Raw genomic sequence first — 20,368 nt, forward strand, 5'->3', positions numbered from 1 at the left:
CTGACATGTCATCATCACTCAAAGTCCATCATCTACATCAGGCTTCACTCTTGGTGTTGTACATTCTATGGTTTGGACAAATGTGCAATGACATCTATCAATTATACTACCCTGCAGATTGTTTTCATTGCCCTAAAACCTCTGTGCATGACCTGTTCATCCCTTCCATCCACCCGCTTCCCCCAACCAATGGAAACCACTGATCTTTTTTTTACTGTTTCCATAGTTTTACCTTTTTCACAATGCCATATAGTAGAATCATACAGTATGTAGACTTTTCAGATTGGCTTCTTTCCGTTAGTAACATGCATTTGAGTTTCCTCTTGTCTTTTCATTGCTTGATATTTTATTTCTTTTTGGTACTGAATAATATTGCATTGTCAGGATGGACCACAGTTTATTTATTCTTCTACCTATTGAAGGGCATCTTGATTGTTTCCGAGTTTTGGTAATTCTGAATAAAGCTTCTATAAATACTCACGGGCAAGTTTTTGTGTAGATACAGATTTTGAACACTTTTGGATACACACCAAGGAACACAATTGCTAGATCCTGTACCATCTTGCAGTCCCACTAGCAGTGAATGAGAGTTCCCGTTGCTCCACATCCTTGGCCACATTTGTTGTCTGTATATTGGATCTGGGCCATTCTAATAGGTGTGTAGTGACATCTCGTTGTTTGAATCGGCATGTCCCTAATGGCTTATAATGTGGAACATCTTCCCTTGTGCTCATTTACCATCTGTACATCTTCTTTGATGATGCGTCTGTTAACATCTTTGGCCCGTATTTTTATTGGGATGCTTATTTTCTTATTGTTCAATTTGAAGAGTTTTTTGCCTATTTAGGATAAGTCCTTTATTAGCTATGTCTTTTGAAAATATTTTCTCCCAGTCTGTAGCTTAAATTTACACAATGTATAATGAAATTTTTATATAATAAGAAAAACTATCTGTTGCCTTTGCTCCTTTTCAAAGATCAATTAACTATATTTATGCAAGAATATAATGAAGAAAAACAAGCGAACAATAGAAGAATTAATTTAGCTACTGGTTCTGTAAAAGGGCTAATGAAATTGATAAATACCTAGCAAAACTGATAAAGACAATGAGTGGGAAAACACAAATCATCAAAATCACGAATTACAGAGGACTGTCAAAAAGAGATTATAAAGACACCACAAATATAATAAATTGGTAGTATGAACAACTCTATTCCAATAAATTTGAAAATACTGATGAAATGGACAAATTATTTGAACAAAATTTTCAAAAACTGACTCAAGAAGAAATAGAAAATAAAAACTCTATATCTTTTAAAGAGATTATTTTTTTAATAAAATGCCTCTTTCCAAAGAAAACTTTAGATCCAGCTAGTTTTATTGCTAAGTTACATCTAATATTTAAGAAAGAAATATAACCAATCTTACCCCACTCTTAAACTTTTTCAGAAAGTAAAAGAAGAGGAAACATTTCTTAGTACATTTCATGAGACCATCATAGATATTGCAACAAAATGGAATTAACTACCAACACCAATCAAGAAAATAACTGCAAAAATCCTTAATGAAATAATAGCTTTTAAATCCAGCAATATAAACAATAAATAATATTTCATGCTCAGTGTGATGTATTTTAAAAATGTGAGGCTTCACATTCAAAAATAAAAGTTAACCACTGTGATTCACATTAATAGAATAAAGGATAAAGATGTATAATCATCCTAATGGATGCAGAAAATGCACTTGACAAAATTTAATATCTATGCAACATTTATTCATCATAAAATATGAAGCAAGATAAGAAGAGAGGGAAGTTTCTCCATTGATAAAATACATATATGAAAAAATGTACAGCTCCCATCATACATGGTGAAATGTTGAACATGTTTATACTGAGATTGAGACCAAAATTATGAAAAGTTAGTTCTAAACCTATCTGCTTAATATTACTCCTTGCTATTGTAATATTGTAATTGGCAAGGGAAAAAAAAAGAAAGGAGGAGGAAATAAAAATTTTAGAGGAAAAATAAAATTGTTTTATTTCATTTCTTGACACCAATAAAATGGATAGATAGTCCATTGGGGAATATTTATATAATGATATATTACTTAGCAAGAAAGGAGAAAAAAATATTGATACATTCAGCAACAGGGATGGCTCTCAAAAAACTATGTTGTGTAAAAGAAGCCAGCCAAAAAAGTATACAGACAGTAAAATAAATTTGTGTCAATTGTACAACAGGTAAAACAATCTATGATGATAGAAATCAGAACATTTTCCACCTAGGGTGGTAGCTGTGGACTTGGGACAGGAAAACTACATGAGGAAACTTTGTGTTATGATGGAAATATATCTTGAGTGGGGTGTTAGTTAATAGATGTGCACATTTGCTAGAACTCACTGAATTGGAAATTTAAGGTTTATCATTTTCATCTCAATGTAAATATGTATGAAGATATCTGGGGTCTATCTTGAAAGTGAAGTAGAGAATATGCCCCATATGTTGTCACCATCATGCCCTACTTTCGAGATGATACTTGTTTTTATTTATCTTTTGACCTGTGGAATTATTAGGCTTCCTCCTTATTTATTAAACTATAGCTTCTCAAACTATTTTTTTCTGTAATGGAGCTGCTGCTCCCCATTCCAAGTAAATATACCTTCACGAAGTTAAAGGTGCTCAGCATTTCTTTAGTCTAGGGGACTACGGGCTAACTACATCCTGCTTTGTGCCTGTGGCTAATTTATCTCTGATCATACTGCACTACAAAGAATTTTTAAAGACAGTCCATGATGGTGACATTTTATAAAGAATTGGGGATAATATTAGATTCACCAGGATGTGTTCCTCATTTGGTACACGCTTCACACTTACTATGATCTCTTAGGTGCTCATGTTGTTTTTGTAACTTTCCACATGTTCTGAACAAGAGGAAGAGCCTGAGGTAGTGATGATGGAGATGGTTTGTAGAGGTCAGTCTAGCACTAGGTCCATTTATTAGAGTAGAAATAGATGTACCATACTAGATTGTTTTAATACAAAGTGGATGTTGGTAGCATGTGTTAAAACACATGAACACAGCATATTTTAGAATGGCTTCATCAACTATATCCACACTTTGAACTTATTTAGACTACGTGATGGAAGAGTCAAAAGTTATACCTCTGTTGGTTTCTTAGATCCTTGAATTCACACAGGAAATAGTAATAACAGCAATTTTATTTTCCCAAAATAGCAACATTCAGTCAAAGTTCTCTAGGATGTTGATTCTAAGAACCTATTTTAAAAAGTCTTCAGAGAATTAAATTATATTTAAATTGAACAAGTGTCATTTTCTCTGGCCTTGCCTTGCCCTTCTAGCCCTGGTTAAACTGAATGCAGTAACCTATGGGGGCTCTGGTCATGAGTTGAGTGTCATGCTAATGAACTTGGGTCAGAACTTCCATTTTCATCCTAGATGTACTTAAGCCTCTGGTGTTTCCAGACTTCAAAAGCTCTTAGCACAACAGGAGTTCTTGACCTTACATGATGTATGTTTATTTTTAATCCTTGTCTTTCCTTGTTTGACAGACAAAGGGCCTTATGCCTGAGTCATTTTTCTGTGACTTTCTTGTTCTTCTTTCCTAAATGCCCAGCAATTGGCAGGTAATATGTACCAGGTCACTCTGACCTCCTGGAGAAAGTAATTTTTCTTGAGTGTAGATGGGGGGCTGCAGTCAAGTATGCTCGCTAAATCATCGCCATGTTTTAAATCATGTAGGTAGGGAAAATGTTTTAAAGGTGCACTGAGGTTCAACTTCAAACTCCATGGTTTAGGTGAATCCACATTTGACATATTCTCTTGATATAATAGACTGTGTCCCATAGATTTTAAAAAAAATATGATTAGAAGCATCCTTCTATGCTTTGTGTTAAAATAAATTTCTATAATGTATTATATTGGTACCAACTCTTAAAAACAATGGGAAGAATAATAGTAATGTCTGGGGGGAAGACTAATTGGCATAGCAAGTATAATTAGTACGACGTGCAAAACTACCAGCATGGACCGGTAGCAGCTCCACAGCAAAGAGCTCTATATTACTCCACGTATCTCTTCACCCACTCACATTTTTAAAACAGTGTATTCATATTAAGGGGAAATTTAATCTGTTATTTCAATTGCTCTTTTTTAACTTTTGAAGAAATTACATGTGGTGAGGTCAGAGTTTTGCCAAGGAAGAGATTGCTGGCTCACCTCAAAATGGCCCCCTAAAATAGGAAATGATCTGGACCTGGGATTGGTCTTCAATACTTGAGAACCAGAATTCTGATGTGGACAGGCCACAGAGAAGAGGTTCATGTCTTAGAACTGGCTCCTATCAGCCAGAATCACTGTATTAATGAATTGTATTCAGGTGACATTTTCTCAGTTTATATTAGCAACATGAACAATGGCATGCTTACTTGCAGGACCAGTTATTCTCTTGCCATAGACAGCCACACATGGGAAAATCAAGAAAAAACATAACTGATTGCTAATGAACCAGAACAATGAGAGTTATTTCTATAACTGAAATGGTTAAGATTTCCACCTATATAATAAGATAGTCATGATACGTGAAATATACCACTTGCAGTTGATTGGCTGATTCCCTATCTGTTGTAGTGTTTACATAGATGTCAGCAATGTTTACCTCCACATCTCTCATTAGTTTCTAAGTGACCTTCATGTATTATTTTTCTGTTTGATACATTATTTTCCTAAATATTTTGTCACCCCTAAGTCATGAAGCTACTGCTGCCCCTGGAGCCATGAATGTGGTAGGGCACTGCCACCACCCAAGTTATAGTCCTGCTGTTGGAACCGCAGTCGTGACCTTGTGCTGCGGGAGCACTCGGCCTCTTACAAGCACTGCCAGGTGCCAATCGTGGTTCCTTCCAGAAGCTACCTTCAGAAGGACAACCGCCTTCTTCTTTCTGTCTCTCAGTCTCACACTATTGCACCCCATTGAAAGTCTGAGAAAAGTAGTTTGCACGATATAATCCTAATGGTACCCAGAGGAACATCCACATAAATGGGTATGTTTGGGGCTGAGCGACACTTGATACTCTGATCCAGGGGGAGTAAATATGAGAATCAGTTGTATCTTGACATGACTTGACTTTGTACATCCTTGTTCAGGCTTCGAAAAGTCACTGTTCTTTCAGGAAGAGAGAAGGCAGATGATACAGTTTGAATATATAATGGGTTTAATATAGAATTAGGGGCTGAAATGATTTTGGGAGAGTGGAGAGGCAGAAGTCAAGGAAACTGCCTCCTAAGTTTATGGAAACTACTGCTGATGGACAGTGAATCCAGCAACCAAGATTTCAGCCAAAAACGCTAAAGCAGATAGTTCACAAAAGCATGTCACAATTTTTTTACAGTTCTCAAAAAACAAAAAGAAAAAAAAAATTAAGATAACAGAAAACAAAACTGAGAGGTTCTCACTAGCTGCCTCCATCTGCAAGACTGAGGTGGCTTCCAGACTGTCATGATCAAGCTGTTGGGAATCTCACTCCACCCACATCTGGCTGCAACAGCTTCCTGAGAGTTTTGGTTTCCGCTTCTTTTCTGTCTTCTAAATGTCACACAGTTTCTTCTCACTGGCAAACTCCTATACCAGAAAAAGGATTCTAGAAAATGTAGCTCCTGGCTTTTCCTCAGCAATGCAGAGGAATTCTGATAAGTAAGTGGTGGTGATGCTGCATTGACAACAGACCACCCAGAACAGGGCCGGAGGAGGGTCACAACTGTTGTCTTTTATGTTGGTTTGTACCCATAGCTATGTCTGTGTTTAAAGCTGGGTGTATAATGGGGTCGTCTGCTTTATGCATTCTCACCCTGGCTTCAAATAAGAATTTTAAACTAAGTCCAGTTTTCTTCCGTTAAAGCATACTCAAGGTTGTTACAATCCCTAAAAATCATATGATCATATTAATAGATGCAGAAAAAACATTTGACAAAATCCAGCATCCATTTATGAACAACATTCTCAGCAAAGTGGGAATAAAGAGAACATATCTCCACATAGTTAAGGCCACAGATGACAAACCCACAGCTAACATCATACTCAATGGGGAAAAGCTAAAAGTGTTTTCCTTAAGATCAGGAACAAGACAAGGATGCCCACTTTCACCATTTTTATTCAACATAGCATCAGAAGTCCTAGCCACAGCAATCAGACACAAAAAGAAATAAAAGGCATCCAAATTGGAAAGGAATAAGTAAAATTGTCATTATTAGCAGATGACACAATGCTTTATATAGAGACCCCCAAAGATTCCACCAAAAAAACTGTTAGAACTGATAAATGAATTCAGTAAAGTAGCAGGACTCAAAATTAATATTCAGAAATTAGTTACATTTTTTACACCAATAATGATCTATCAGAAAGAGAAATTAAAAAACAACCCCATTATAATTGTATCAGAAAATAAAATACCAAGGAATAAATTTATTCAAGGAGGTAAATTATAACATATTGAAAGAAATTGAAGAAGATACAAATGAATGGAAGCATACATATATCATACTCATGGAGAGGAAGAATTAGCATCATTAAAATGTCCAAAATGCCCAAAGCAATCTACAGATTCAGTGCAATCCCTATCACAATACCTATGGCATATTTCACAGAGCAAATAATCCTAAAATTTATATGGAACCACAAAAGACCCTGAATAGCCACAGGACTCCTGAGAAAGAACAATAAAGTTGGAGGTATCACGCTACCTGATATCAAACTATACTACAAGGCTACAACATGATACTGGCTAAAAACAGACGCAAAGATCAATGGAACAGAATAGAGAGCCCAGAAATAAACCTGCGCCTATATGGTCAATTAATATATGACAAAGGAGGCAAGAATATACAATGGGTTAAATATAGTCCATTAATAATATTAGGAAAACTGGACAGATACATGCAAAAAAGAATGATACTAGACCACCTTTTTACTCCATATACAAGGATAAACTCAAAATAATCTAAAGACATGAATGTAAGACCCCAAACCATAAAACTCCTAGGAAGAAAACATAGGCAGTAAACTCTCTGATGTTGATTATATATATATATATATATATATATATATATATATATATATATATATATATATATATATTTCCTGATATAGCTCCTTGGGCAAGGAAAACAAACAAACAAAAATAAATGAACAAACAGAACGACATCAAACTAAAAAGTTTTGCACATCAAAGGGAACCATCAAAAAAGGAAAAACAAAAACAAAAACAAAAAACAACCTACTGAATGGGAGAAGATATTTGCCAATCTAATAAAGCTTAATATCCAAAATTTATAAAGAACTCAACAAATTAACACCAAGATAACAAACAATCCAATTAAAATATGGGCAGAGGACCTGAAGAGACATTTCTCCAAAGAGGACATGCATATGACCAAGAGACATGTGAAAAGATGCTCAATGTCACTAATCGTCAGAGAAGTGCAAATAAAAACCACAATGAGATACCACCTCACACCTGTCAGAATGGCTATCATCAATAAATCAAGAAACAACAAGTGTTGGCGATGATGTGGAGAAAAGGGAACCCTCGTGCATTGTTGGTGGGAATGCAAATTTATGCATCCACTATGGAAAACAGTATAGAGGTTCCTCAAAGAATGAAAAATAGAACTACCTTCTAATCCAGCAATTCTACTCCTGTGTACTTATCCAAAGAAATCCAAAACATTAATTAAAAAGTATATATATCTATGTCCATATACATAGATATATATAGAGATAGATAGATAGAGATAGATAGATATATAGATATAGATAGATATAGATATTTATTTATTTATATATACGTATAAATAAATATCTATATCTATCTATATCTATCTATATATCTATATATCTATCTATCTATCTATCTATCTATCTATCTGACCCTATGTTTACTGCAGTGCCATTCACATTGGCCAAGATGTGGAAACAACCAAAATGCCCATCAGTAGATGATTGGATAAAGAAATCAGGGTACATTTATATGATAGAGTATTACTCTGCCATAAAAAAGAATGAAATCTTACCACTTGCAACAACAATGGGAAGACCTAGAAGATACTATGCTAAGTGAAATAAGTCAGACCGTAAAAGAAAAATACCATATGATTTTACTTATTTATTGAATGTAAAAAACTAAACGAACAAAAAAAAAGCAGAAAAAAACTCATAGATACAGAGAACATGTTGATGGTTGCCTGATGGAGGAGGGATCGGGGTGGTAGGTGAAAAAAGGGGATGGGATCAAATTGCCAGTTATGAAAACAGTCAAAGGGATGGTAAAGTACAGCATAGGGAGTACAGTAAGTAATACAGATAGGTACTAGACTTACTGGGGTGATAACTGCATAATTTACATAAATGTCTAAGCACTATGTTGTACACATGAAACTAATATAATATTGAATGTCAACTGTAATTGAAAAAAAATTAAAGAAGAAAATAGTCACATTTGCTTCTTCACATTTGCTTTCATACGCATGAAATAACTATCAGACACTCAGAAATTGATAATATTACTTCCTTTGGAGGAGGTGAACTATACTAGAATAATGGAGGGTTCACTTCATAGATTCTATAAATGTCTAACCACTGTGCTGTACACCTGAAATTATTATAAAATAATATTGAATGTCACCTGTAATTGAAAATATTGTTTTTTTATTTTAATTAAAGCATAAGAATTTACAAAAAAAAAACCTTCTTAAAAAATTAATAAGGATATATAATAGCTTTTTACACATTAAGATTCCTTAAAGTTCTTTATAAGACTTAAATAACTGCTAACACATAGTAAGAAACATAACTGCCTTGGAATGGAAAAAAATGTCTTTTGTTTTACCTTGATACTAATAAAGAGTTTGGAAAAGAAAGATAAACTCTTACATGAAAATTTTAGGTTATTCTTCATATAAACTTGTCTTATGAATAATCAGCTAATTTTTGAATACTTTTTTGAATTAAACACACTGGAACCTATTAATCAAATATATTTGTTAATTTAACATAGAAGTCATCTTGGGATTCGAGAGGTGTGGCTGTACTCGTTAGGATATGTTTTTACTTTGTTTTTACTATCTTTCTTTACTTTGTTTTACATTTATTGAATCCCTAGTAACATCTAGCTTTGCATATCTTTCTAGAAGCCCAGCCAAAGTACACTTCAGTTGCATTTCCATTTTAAGTGTCAGAGTTTACAACCTTGTAATGGAGGTCCAGAATAGTCAACACTTTCTCTCTGTACTAAAAATGCTGCAGACAATAGTATGTAATAGTGATGGAGAAGAATGAACCCCCACTCCCACTAAAAAAAAAAAAAAAAGGAAAATATTGTTGCATTCTTCATCTAAATGATTTTTTCTCAAGGATCATGCATTAATATTATTATTCAAACTTAAAAGGAGAGTTTAATTTTGTCTCAAAATAAATCAATGTAGAAAGGATTTCCAGCCAATATTTCCTTAGAAATACCTTCATAAATGGGAATAGTTATGTATATCATGTGTATATATATATATATATGTACATATATATGCATATATATATACATACACACATATACACATATATGTATCTATATGAATATATGTATACATTATATATACTTTTATACATGTAATCTTTTCTGAAGATGTAAAAATTGTGAAACTAAAGTCTAATTGGTTTAATCATAGTTAGCAACACTCCACAACTTTTGACAGAAATAGTCGGTCTTGCAATGAAAGTATTTTAGTTATGTATAAATAACTAATGCTTACTTAACTAACGAACATGTAATTGTTTTTATGTGGGAGTGAAAGAACTTGAGCTTCATCAAGTTTTTTTTCGAGTCAAACTTCAGTTTGACTCCAAGATTTCACTCCAAGATACATTTCTAAAGACAAAAATTATTACTGTGAGACTATCTCTATCCATATGTCTTCCTTTATGGTATGTTGTATTGCTCACCTGTGGCTATGGAATTTTTCTTTTTGTCAGGCTAAAAGAAATGAAAAAGAAATAAAAAAGAAATCAAAAAGAAAAAGAGGGCTTGGGAATCTCTTCTTTTGAGTTACCTTACTTGTTTATCCCAGTTTCCATATCTTTGAGAAAGGAAACTGTCCCAGTTTACATGTAAACAGCACAACTCTCTGTCTTTTCTATGTAGGATGGGTTCTATTTTTAAGTATAACTCCTTTTGAAACCAATTTATACTAGATATCTGACCTACATAATAAAATCTGAACTCCATATTTGATTTTTCTCTTTTTTGTTTTTAAAGCAACACTATGTTTCATACATCTTTGCATCGATTTCATGGGTAATTTTCTTGATCTGTACATATTGCTTGAACCAGATTTCCAAAAAACTCTTTAATCAATAATTTTGAGAAATGCTATCTTCCATACCGCTGGAGTTAATTTTTATATATTTGAACTGTCAATGTTAAGTGTGTGTAACCTCCTATGTTGATCCTGCAGTGAAGTCGCCAAGCATATTCTCTCTTTAGAAAAGTTGTAAAAAAATTTACTAACCAAAACTGTGTTATTTATCAGTTCCTCTGTTCTAAACCTGTGCTCTTTCTTTTTCTTCTGACCTCTGCATTTTCAGTGGAAAATGCAAGTCCACTGAGGACCATTCCTCTGTGATCTTACTCTTGGGTATCTTCCACTGTGACCTCTGTGTGGATAAACGATCACCAGATTTAGGTTTGTTCCACCTATGGGTCTCTGCAATTTAAAAGAAAGTCTTGTTTTAAAAGAAAATTTCAGTGGCTCCACCAAAAAGAAATTATCTCTGGAGGTGAAATTTTCAGCATCATGCTTAATGCTAGGAAGGATTTTGTAAAGGGGAAAAGTATTCAGGGACCTTGAAATTGAGACATGTGTGTATAAAACACTGGCCATGTTGTAAATAAAACACTTTTAAAGGAAAGCCCAACCTTTTATATTTCCTTGAATGCTCAGAAGAGCCGAAATTTTGCTGAATCACCTTGATGATCACATGATATTATTGGACCACATTCCTTCATAAGTGCATACTTCTCCCTGCAATATCCCCAAGGATAACATCTTTCTTGAATTTCTTGTTTATCATTTCCACTATATTTCTTGTATTTTAAATATATAGATGAATTGTTAAATATATACAAATATATATTACATTGAAACATATTACATTTATTACATATATTACATCTAACATGTATTACATATAACATTTATTAAATTGAAACATTCTACATAAATCGAGTTCTCTTGTATTATAACATGTTTTTCCACTCAAAAAAATGCATCTTTGCTGATGGGGATATTCAGCAAACTTTATTTTCCTAAATGACTGTGACAGTCTTTTCCATCCATTATTTTCTTCTTACCATGTGACTTTGACAGTCCTCTGGAGATGTGTCTGAGGGTTCCCGCCCCTTGAATCTGGATGGGAGCTTTTATTACTCTGACCAATAGAATATAGCAGAAGTGAGGCTGTGTGACTTCTGAAGTAGATCATAAGAAGGATTCAGCTTTCATTCTACTCTAAATTTTAAGATGCTTGCTCAAGGGAAACCAGTCACTATGACATGAGGAAACCAAAACTAGTCCATGTGGAGAGACTCATGGAGAGAGGCCTCATGAAGTTAGTGAGCTGATCAGAGGACAGCCAACCTCAATGGACTTCGGAGTGGGCTTGTCTTAAATAATAATCCCCAGATGTCTAGTCTTCCACTGAGGCCACAGAGAAGATATGGAAGGGATACACTGTTTCCCCTATGCTTTGTCTAAATTCTGAGCCATGGAAACCAAGAGCATAATAAATGGTTGTTTAACATCGTGGAGTATTACAGGACTATATTCTGAAACCACTGTAGGTGGAACAATATGTATCTCTCTAGTTCATTTATTATGATTACTGTATATTAAATTAATTGTAGAGATCAAATTTTATTTCTTAAAAATGTTATGTCTTGATTGACAGTTTGTTTTACTTTTTGCTATTATATGTAAAGCTGCTATAACCTTCATAAACCCATCTCACGTACATATGCAGGAGTTTCTCTGGTAGCATATAATTAGGAGTGGAATTGCTTCAATCCCAAAATATGCATACCTTTAATTTTATCAGATTTTGTCAAATGTACAGTGGTATTTTACTAATTTATACTTCCACCTGAAATGTATGAGTTCTTACTATCCCATACCATGATTTTTCAATACAAGTTTGATATTTCAATCTACCTGTCTCTTGATTACAAAATGTCACCTTTGGCATAAAATTTCCTACTTTTACTCTTGAGGTGAGCATCGTTTTATATGTTTATATTATAGTGGATATAATTTATATATATAGTCTAACATAAAAGAAATAATGAATCGCTTGGATAGACCACAGTTAATCATAAATTTTTCTATATATTAACTCTTTTAGCTTGGCAATTTATTTTTGTTTTGCTACTATTAAATATTGATATTTATATCTTAACTCCATAATTGAGATTTGACACCAGTTTTTTCTTTCCTAAACCATAGTTATTTGCTTATAATATCAAGTCTATATTAATATAATATGAATTACACAGCGATCTTGGTTTCATTTTTTTCTGAAATTGGCCTTTTCCTTTAATGTTTGTTTAACCAGTTTTACTTTTAAACATTTCTAGGCCATATTTCATTAAAATATGTTCAATGATAGATTTAAATACTTTAACAATTATAGATAGATTTTCTTGAGTCAATTCAGTATATTATACATTTAAAGTAATTCTCCATTTAATTTCTGTTCAGATATATCTAGATGTCATTAATTTCTTTCAGTAATATTTTATAATATTTAGAATAGAAGTTTGCATCTATTTTGTTATATTTTTCCTAAATATTTTATTCTTTTTTGGTGTTACTTGAAATGATTTGTTTTCTTAATTTTATTTTCATATTGTTCATTACTAGTGTATAGAAATACAATTGATTACTTTATATGTTGATCTTGTACACTGCAACATTGCTGAACTTATTTTTTTACTTATAATAGCATCTAGTATTAGTATAGTAATGATAAATAGTATATTAGTTTACAGCAGTGGATTCCTTAGGATTGTCTGTATACAAGATGATGTCCTCTGAAAGTAGAACTACTTTTGCTTCTTACTTTTCAATCTGGATTATTTTTATTTTTATTGTTGCCTAATGGTTCTGGCTAAAAACTTCAGTAAAATGTTGAAATGATAAGAATACATATCCTTATCTTGTGCTTGATGTTAAGGGAAAGAATTCAGTTTTCATTACCAAATGTAGTGTTACTATTGGGTGTTTTGGTAGATAAAGTTTATCAATTTGGGAAAATCCCCTTCTATATTTAATTTGTTGAGTTTTTAAAATCATAAAGGATGTTGAATTTTGTAAATTGCTTTTCTGCCTCTGTTAAGATGATCATGTTTTTTGTTTGTTTTTTTCCCTTGATTCTATTGATATGGTATAGTACATTAATTGATTCTGGTTTTTAAAACAACCTTGTGATTATAGAATAAATGGTATATAATCCATTTGATATACTTCTAGATTCAGTTTGTTAGTATTTTGTGGAGGATTTTTTTCAATCTGCATTCAAATGACATATTGTTCTGTAATTTCCTTTTCTTATGACGTTTTAGCCTGGTTTTGTTCTCAGGATATAATGTCCTCACAGAATGAATTGAGAAGTTTTCCGTTTTCTAGTTTTTGGGAGAGTTTGTGAAGAATTGGTATTAATTCATCATCAGATGTTTCATAGAATTCACCAATCATCTGGACCTTGGATTTTCATTGTGGAAATTAAAAAAAAAAAAAAGAATATTATTCAATCTTTTTATTTGCTATAGTCTATTTAGATTTTCTGTTTATACTGGAGTCAGTTTAGTAGTTGTCTTGTTTCTATAAATGCAGTTTTTAATTTCCTGTCCATTGCATTATCTTGCGATCACTTTTATTTCTGTGTGGTTATTAGTTACATTTCCTTCTTTCATTTCTGATTTTAGTAATTTGGTCTTTTATCTGTTTTTATTTGTCAGTTTGTGAATTTTGTTTGTATTTTCAAAGAATCAACTTTTGGTTTAGTTGATTTTCTCTAGTTTGTACATTCTGTATTTCATTAATGTCTACTCTAATCTATATTATTCCTTTCATTCTGTTTGCTTTAGGGTTAATCTGCTCCTTTTAAAGTGGAAGTCACATGCTGATCTGGGATCATTTCCTTTATGCTATAGGTATTTAAAGATATAAATTCTCCTCTAAGCACTGCTTTAGCTACATCCCATAAATTTTGGTATGTTGTGTTTTCATTTTAGTTCATATTGAAGTGTTTTCCACTTTGCTTTGATTTCTTTGTTTACCCTTTGGTTACTTAGACGTGCATTATTTAATTTCACATAATGGTGACTTTCCCAATTTTCTTTTTGGTAGTAATTTCTAATTTCATTTTATATTGGTCAGAGAATGTACTTTATGTGATTTTAATCATTTTAAATATATTTTGCCCTATTTACTGGCCTAGCATATAGACTATACTGGAAAATGTTTTATGTGAACTTCAGAAGTATGTGAATTCTGCTTTATTTGGTGGCATGCTCTATAGATGTCTGTTTGGTTTGATTGATTTATAGTGTTGGTCAAGTCTTCAGTTTCCTTGTTGATCTTCTCTCTCTTTATTATACCGATTATTGAAAGTGAAGCATTAAGTCCCCAACTATTACTGTTGAACTGTTGGTTTTTCCCTTTATGTCTGTAGGATTTTGCTTCATGCATTTTGAGAATCTGTTATTAGTTGCAAAATGTTAAAAACCATTATACTTTCCTGATGTATCGATCTTTTACCATTATAAAATGTTCCTCTTTATCCTAGTGATATAGACTTTGGTTTAAATTAAAGTCTATTTTGTCGCATATTAGCATAGACACTCTAGCTTTTTTATGTTTGATGTTTGCATGATATATCTTTCTCCATCCTTTTACTTTCCCTATTTTTTAATCTAAAGTATGTTTCCTGTAGTTATCATATTATTGGATCTTGTCTTTTGATGAAACCTTTTAAATAGCTGCCTTTTGGTTGAATTGTTTTAAATAATATAATCTTTTATTGATAAAGTTAGATGTATGTCTGCTGTTTTATTCTTTGTTTTTTCTATGTCTCATCTTTTTTATTTCTCTGTTCTTCCTTTACTACTTTCTTTTTCATTAAGTGAATACCATGTTTCCCCAAAAATAAGACCTACCCTGAAAAGAAGCCCCAGTTAAGATTGTCAGCCAGATGGATGCATTTAGTACGTTATGACGGTGTTCCAGAAGAACATGACATGACTGTATTTGAATAAATGTAGATTGTTGTACATGGAAAAATAACACATCCCCTGAAAATACATCCTAATGAATCTTTTGGAGCAAAAATTAATATAAGACCTGATTATATTTTCGGGGAAATACGGTATAAGACCCAGTCTTATTTTCGTGGAAACATGGTCTTTTCTAATTAATTAAATTCATAATTTATTACTGTAATTTATATATAATTAATTATGTGACAGTTAATATTAATACTATTAGCAGTAACGCCTTTAATGATTTTTTTCACTGCATATTTTGAGTATTTTTATTTTTTTAATTCTTGCTTTAGGGTTCTTTCCCTTAACACTTATTCTACACTCTTATCAAAATCTACTTAAGATCTACATTAACTCAGTTCCAGTAAGATAAATAAGTATTATTCCTAAATAGCTCTATTTTCTTTCCCCCTTTTTTGTGGTGTTTTGTCATACACATTGCTATGTTGTGAGCACAACAGTATATTGTTATAATTTTGTTTACATAATTATAAGTGTTTTAAAGAGATTGAAAGAAGAGTACATATTCATAAATTTTATGTTGCCTTCTTGTGTATCATTTGTTGTTCTCTTCATCAGTTCCTATGTATTCCAATATTGATGTCATGTCATTTTCTTATGCAAATATAGCGTTACTTCCACCCACCTCCTCTGTGCTATTATTGGCAAGTAGATTAAATATCTATGTTTTAGTCCCAATAATAAAATTATGTAAGTATCATATAGTTTTTAAATCGAATAAGAAGAGAAAAACGGAGAAATATACTGTTATACTTTAAATTACCTGCATTATTGCCTTTACTGGCATTCTGTGTGTGTGTGTGTGTGTGTGTGTGTGTGTGCGCGCGCGCGTGTGTGTATTCAAATTACTTTCTCGAGTCACCTACTTTCAGCATGGCTGAAACTTCCTTTAGTAGTTTTGTAAGGTGGGTCTGTTAGCAATAGGTCTGTTGGGTTTATTTTTTCTTATTAACCTGGGAATGCCTTTATTTTGTCTTCACTTTTTAAAGATAATTTTTTGGATATGATTGTGGTTGACAGTTCCCTCACCCCAGACTCTTTGAATATATTATCTCCCACTGTGTTCTGGCCTTCATTGTTTCTGATGATAAGTCAGCTGTTAATCTTATTTGGGTTCCCTTTCTCATGATTGATTATTTTTCCCTTGCTTCTTTCAAGATTTTCTCTTTGCTTTCAATATTTTTACCAGGATATGTCTGTGTGCTGATACCTTTGCATTTATAACTCTGCTGAAAATTCACTGAGTTGCTTGTACTTGTATATTAATGTCTCTGAACCATTACATCTTTGAATATTTTTTTCTTCTTGTTTGTCTTACTCCTCCCCCCTGGCACTGTCATTGCATTTATGTTGGTGCACTTAAATGTGTCCCACATTTCTCTGAGATTTTCTTTGTCTTTATTTGTTTTATCTGTTCTTCAGGGGACATGATCTTGATTATACCATCTTCAAGTTTGATGACTCTTCTGCTAGCTCAAATCAATGCTGATCCTCTTTTCAGATCCAGATTTCCATTTTTCATTATTTCTTTATTGATATTCTATATTCATGTGAGATTGTCATTGTATCTTCTTTACTTCTTTAAGCATGGTTCCTTTAGTTCTTTTAACAAATGTATAATGGCTGCTTTGAAGATTTTGTCTGCTAAATGCAACATCTCAGCCCTATCAAAGGCAATTTCAATTTTTGCTTTTTTTGTTGTTCCCTGTGTATGTGTCACACTTTTTCAGTTTCCTATATGTGTCATACTTTTTAGTTTCTTTGCATATTTCATATTTGGCTGCAAATTACATGTTTCAGATAATATAATATTTTTGGATAGTAATACCCTGGGGCTTGTTGTTGCTGGTATAGTTTTTTTGTTTGTTTGTTTAATGTTCTACCTGGCATATTTCAGTGAATTCTGTTTCTCCTGCAGTTTAGAGCCTCTGATGTCATCCCTTAGATGACACAGCCTGGGGTGTTCTCTCACGGTCACCCTGGGATGACCACAGTTTTAGCAAGGTTGTCTGTTACTGTTTCTTTCCTTGATCTCTCTGTTAAGCTGTCTGCTCTTGTTGGTATCACACCCAGTTGTTTTTCTACAATAAATGCCAGCTTACTGTTCTGTTGCTTCCAACAATATTATAAGCATAAATTGGTGCACAGTATGGTCCAGTTAAATTCAAAATCCTTTGCAAGGATAGTCACTGAGACCTGCTTTTGAGGCTTGTTGCAACTGCAGGAGAGCTCTTTTCAGCTGTTTCTTTCCCTGATTCTCTCTGTTACATTTATTTCTGATCTATGGTTGAGCCTGCTTGTCTTATGGAGCTACCAGCCTTCTTTTCATCGCTTACTACCAAATTTCCACTGTTTTCAACAGCATCCTTGCACTTGAAGTTCTTCACATGCTGTCTGTTCCAAATAAAGTTATTTCTCTTGGAGAGAGCTTCAGAGCTCTCTGTTCTTACAGCCTGCCTCTCCCTCTGGATAGGATATCTACACCACTTCTCCAGAGCTGGGATGGGAAGTGTTTCAGTTCTCTCAATATGACATTGCGACTTTACACATGGGGTGATAGGCAGGGTGGTAGCCTCTGACCTTCATGTCTCATGTATTATGGACTTCCATCCTTTGAGTAAGCTCAGGCAAGAGTGATTGGGACCCAGTGTTCTCCACCTTCCATGCTTGGAGTAAACCTTCCACGTTCTGAGTGGAAAGGCTGAGTGGAGGAAGGGAGCCTATGTTCTCTCAGCCATTCTTGCCTGGAATAGAGCTTCTGCAGCTGGGAGCTGGGGTTGATGCTGGGAGTGAGAAATACTACTTCATAACAGCTGCCTAGCCTCTCCTAACGTACTGCTTAAGAATCAGCAAATTCTTTGAGAGGAAATGCAGGTAGGAACGGTGGTCCCACTTCAATGAGTCTCTCATCTCTTCAGAATCTTGGATACTCAAATAATGCTGCTTTGGTAAATTTGTAAGATTTTCAAATATGTGTGTATGCATATGCACAAATACCAGACTATGCAGACACACCACACAAACATATATATGCTTGCGTTCAGCTCAAACATTTGATTTTAGTGAGAAGTTTATTATAGCTGAAAGGCAAAACCAAGTTCAGAACATTTTGATATAGAACATTTCATTAATTTCTACTTAATCTTATATTTCTTCATTGAACCATAAGCTATTACAATTAATTTTATTTTCAAGCTTATCAATTGTTGTATATCTTTTATTATTTAGGATGTTATTAATAATTTGTTGTATTCAGGAAATAAGTCCTGATTACTACTAATTCATTGAAAATTTTTGAGAATCAATTTACTGCTTACTGCATGGTCCATTTAATCAAATATTCTATGTATTGAGAAAAAGATGTATTTTCTCTAATTGTTGATTTAAAAATTTAAACATATTCTTAGATTATTCATTTTTCTTGGATTCTTCAAATAAATTGTTTTGAGGGTAATTATTTGTGTGTATCATCTATCAGTAACTCCATATATCATACAAGATTTATTGGTTTTTGGGGGAGATTCTGTCATATTGTGGTTATATATTTTGAAGCTTTAGTATGAGGATGAATACAAGTTACATCTCATGATTCTTTTCTTTAAAAAAATAATCCAAATTATTATATTTGTATACCAACTCTTTTTTGGATAACATTTGCCTCATGCTTTTTTTCTCTTTTAAATTTTGAATATTTAATATTTTAATAATTCATGGATATTTCTTGAATAATAGCTACATTTAACTTTTCAATGTTGCTTTAAATGATAGTATGTTTTGTATCTTGATCATACATTAAATGTAGTTTTCTGTTTCTTGAAAAACTGAATATCAGTATTTACGTTGTGTGTGTGTGTGTGTGTGTGTGTGTGTGTGTGTGCGTCTATTGCTAACGACACTTTGGAAACGCAATTCTGCCTTTTTTCCCCCTGCTCATTTATAATTGAGATGGTTATTTTCTCTAGTTTCTCATTTTTAAAAAAAATTGGATTTTGTACTTAATGCTTAGGAGAACACTGTTTTTTTGTTTGTTTGTTGTTTTGTTTGCTTTGTTTTGAAAATAATTTGAAGACTGTGACAATGTAGAAATTTATAGGAAGACTTTAGAAGTGTTTCTCCCATTTATATAGACTGCTATAAATAAGTGATCGATTTAAGGTCACGCCCGTGTTTAAACTGTACTGGTCCATTTAGCTAATATGAAACTGAATATTAAGCTTCCAGAAGGTCTGGACTACAGTTGTAAATTCTGACAGCAGGAATATTTGTGTTCTCCCAGGGCCTCTCCTGTTTGTTTGGAATTTTCTACATGTTGTCTGTCTCTTGAATGTTCTTAAGCCTTCCCTTCCTCTAGTTAATTTCCACTTTCCTTTCAGATCTTTGTTTAAGCTTCACTCTCTCTGGAACGTCTTCCCTAATTTCCTGACTTGGGCCTTTTCTCTCTTCCTGCAGAGCACTGTTGACCTCTCTCACTGTTTATCTGTAGTCAGATTACATTTTAAAATTCCACATGTGGAAACAAAATTATTTGATTTGTACCTGTTTTTCTGCTTGGATGGTACATTCTCAGAAGGCATACATAGTGTATCTGTTTGTTTGGAATTTTTTTCATCTTTTTTTATCCTCAGCACCGAAAACAAGGTTCACACTAAATATATATGTGTATATTGAAATAAACAAAATATGACTGGGCTACATTTGAATAGCGAATGTTCAATTTTTAGTTTTGCCACTCAGGAAATATTCCTATTGTAAAAGGGGCCAGAGATACCTCTAGAATTAACCTGCCATCTGAAGTTAGGCATTTAAGCTTCTTTAGTCAGAGCAATATACAAAGCTTTTCTTCCTTCCACCTCTTTCACTCTTTAATCTGTGGGGACATATTTCTACATGGTCATGCAATTTGGCATAACTTCCATCCTCAGGAGTCCTGGGTACTGAGAACTCCCGAGTAGGTAGGGACAGTT

The sequence above is a fragment of the Rhinolophus sinicus genome, linkage group LG02 (assembly GCF_036562045.2).
Source record: "Rhinolophus sinicus isolate RSC01 linkage group LG02, ASM3656204v1, whole genome shotgun sequence".
Lineage (NCBI taxonomy): Eukaryota > Metazoa > Chordata > Mammalia > Chiroptera > Rhinolophidae > Rhinolophus > Rhinolophus sinicus.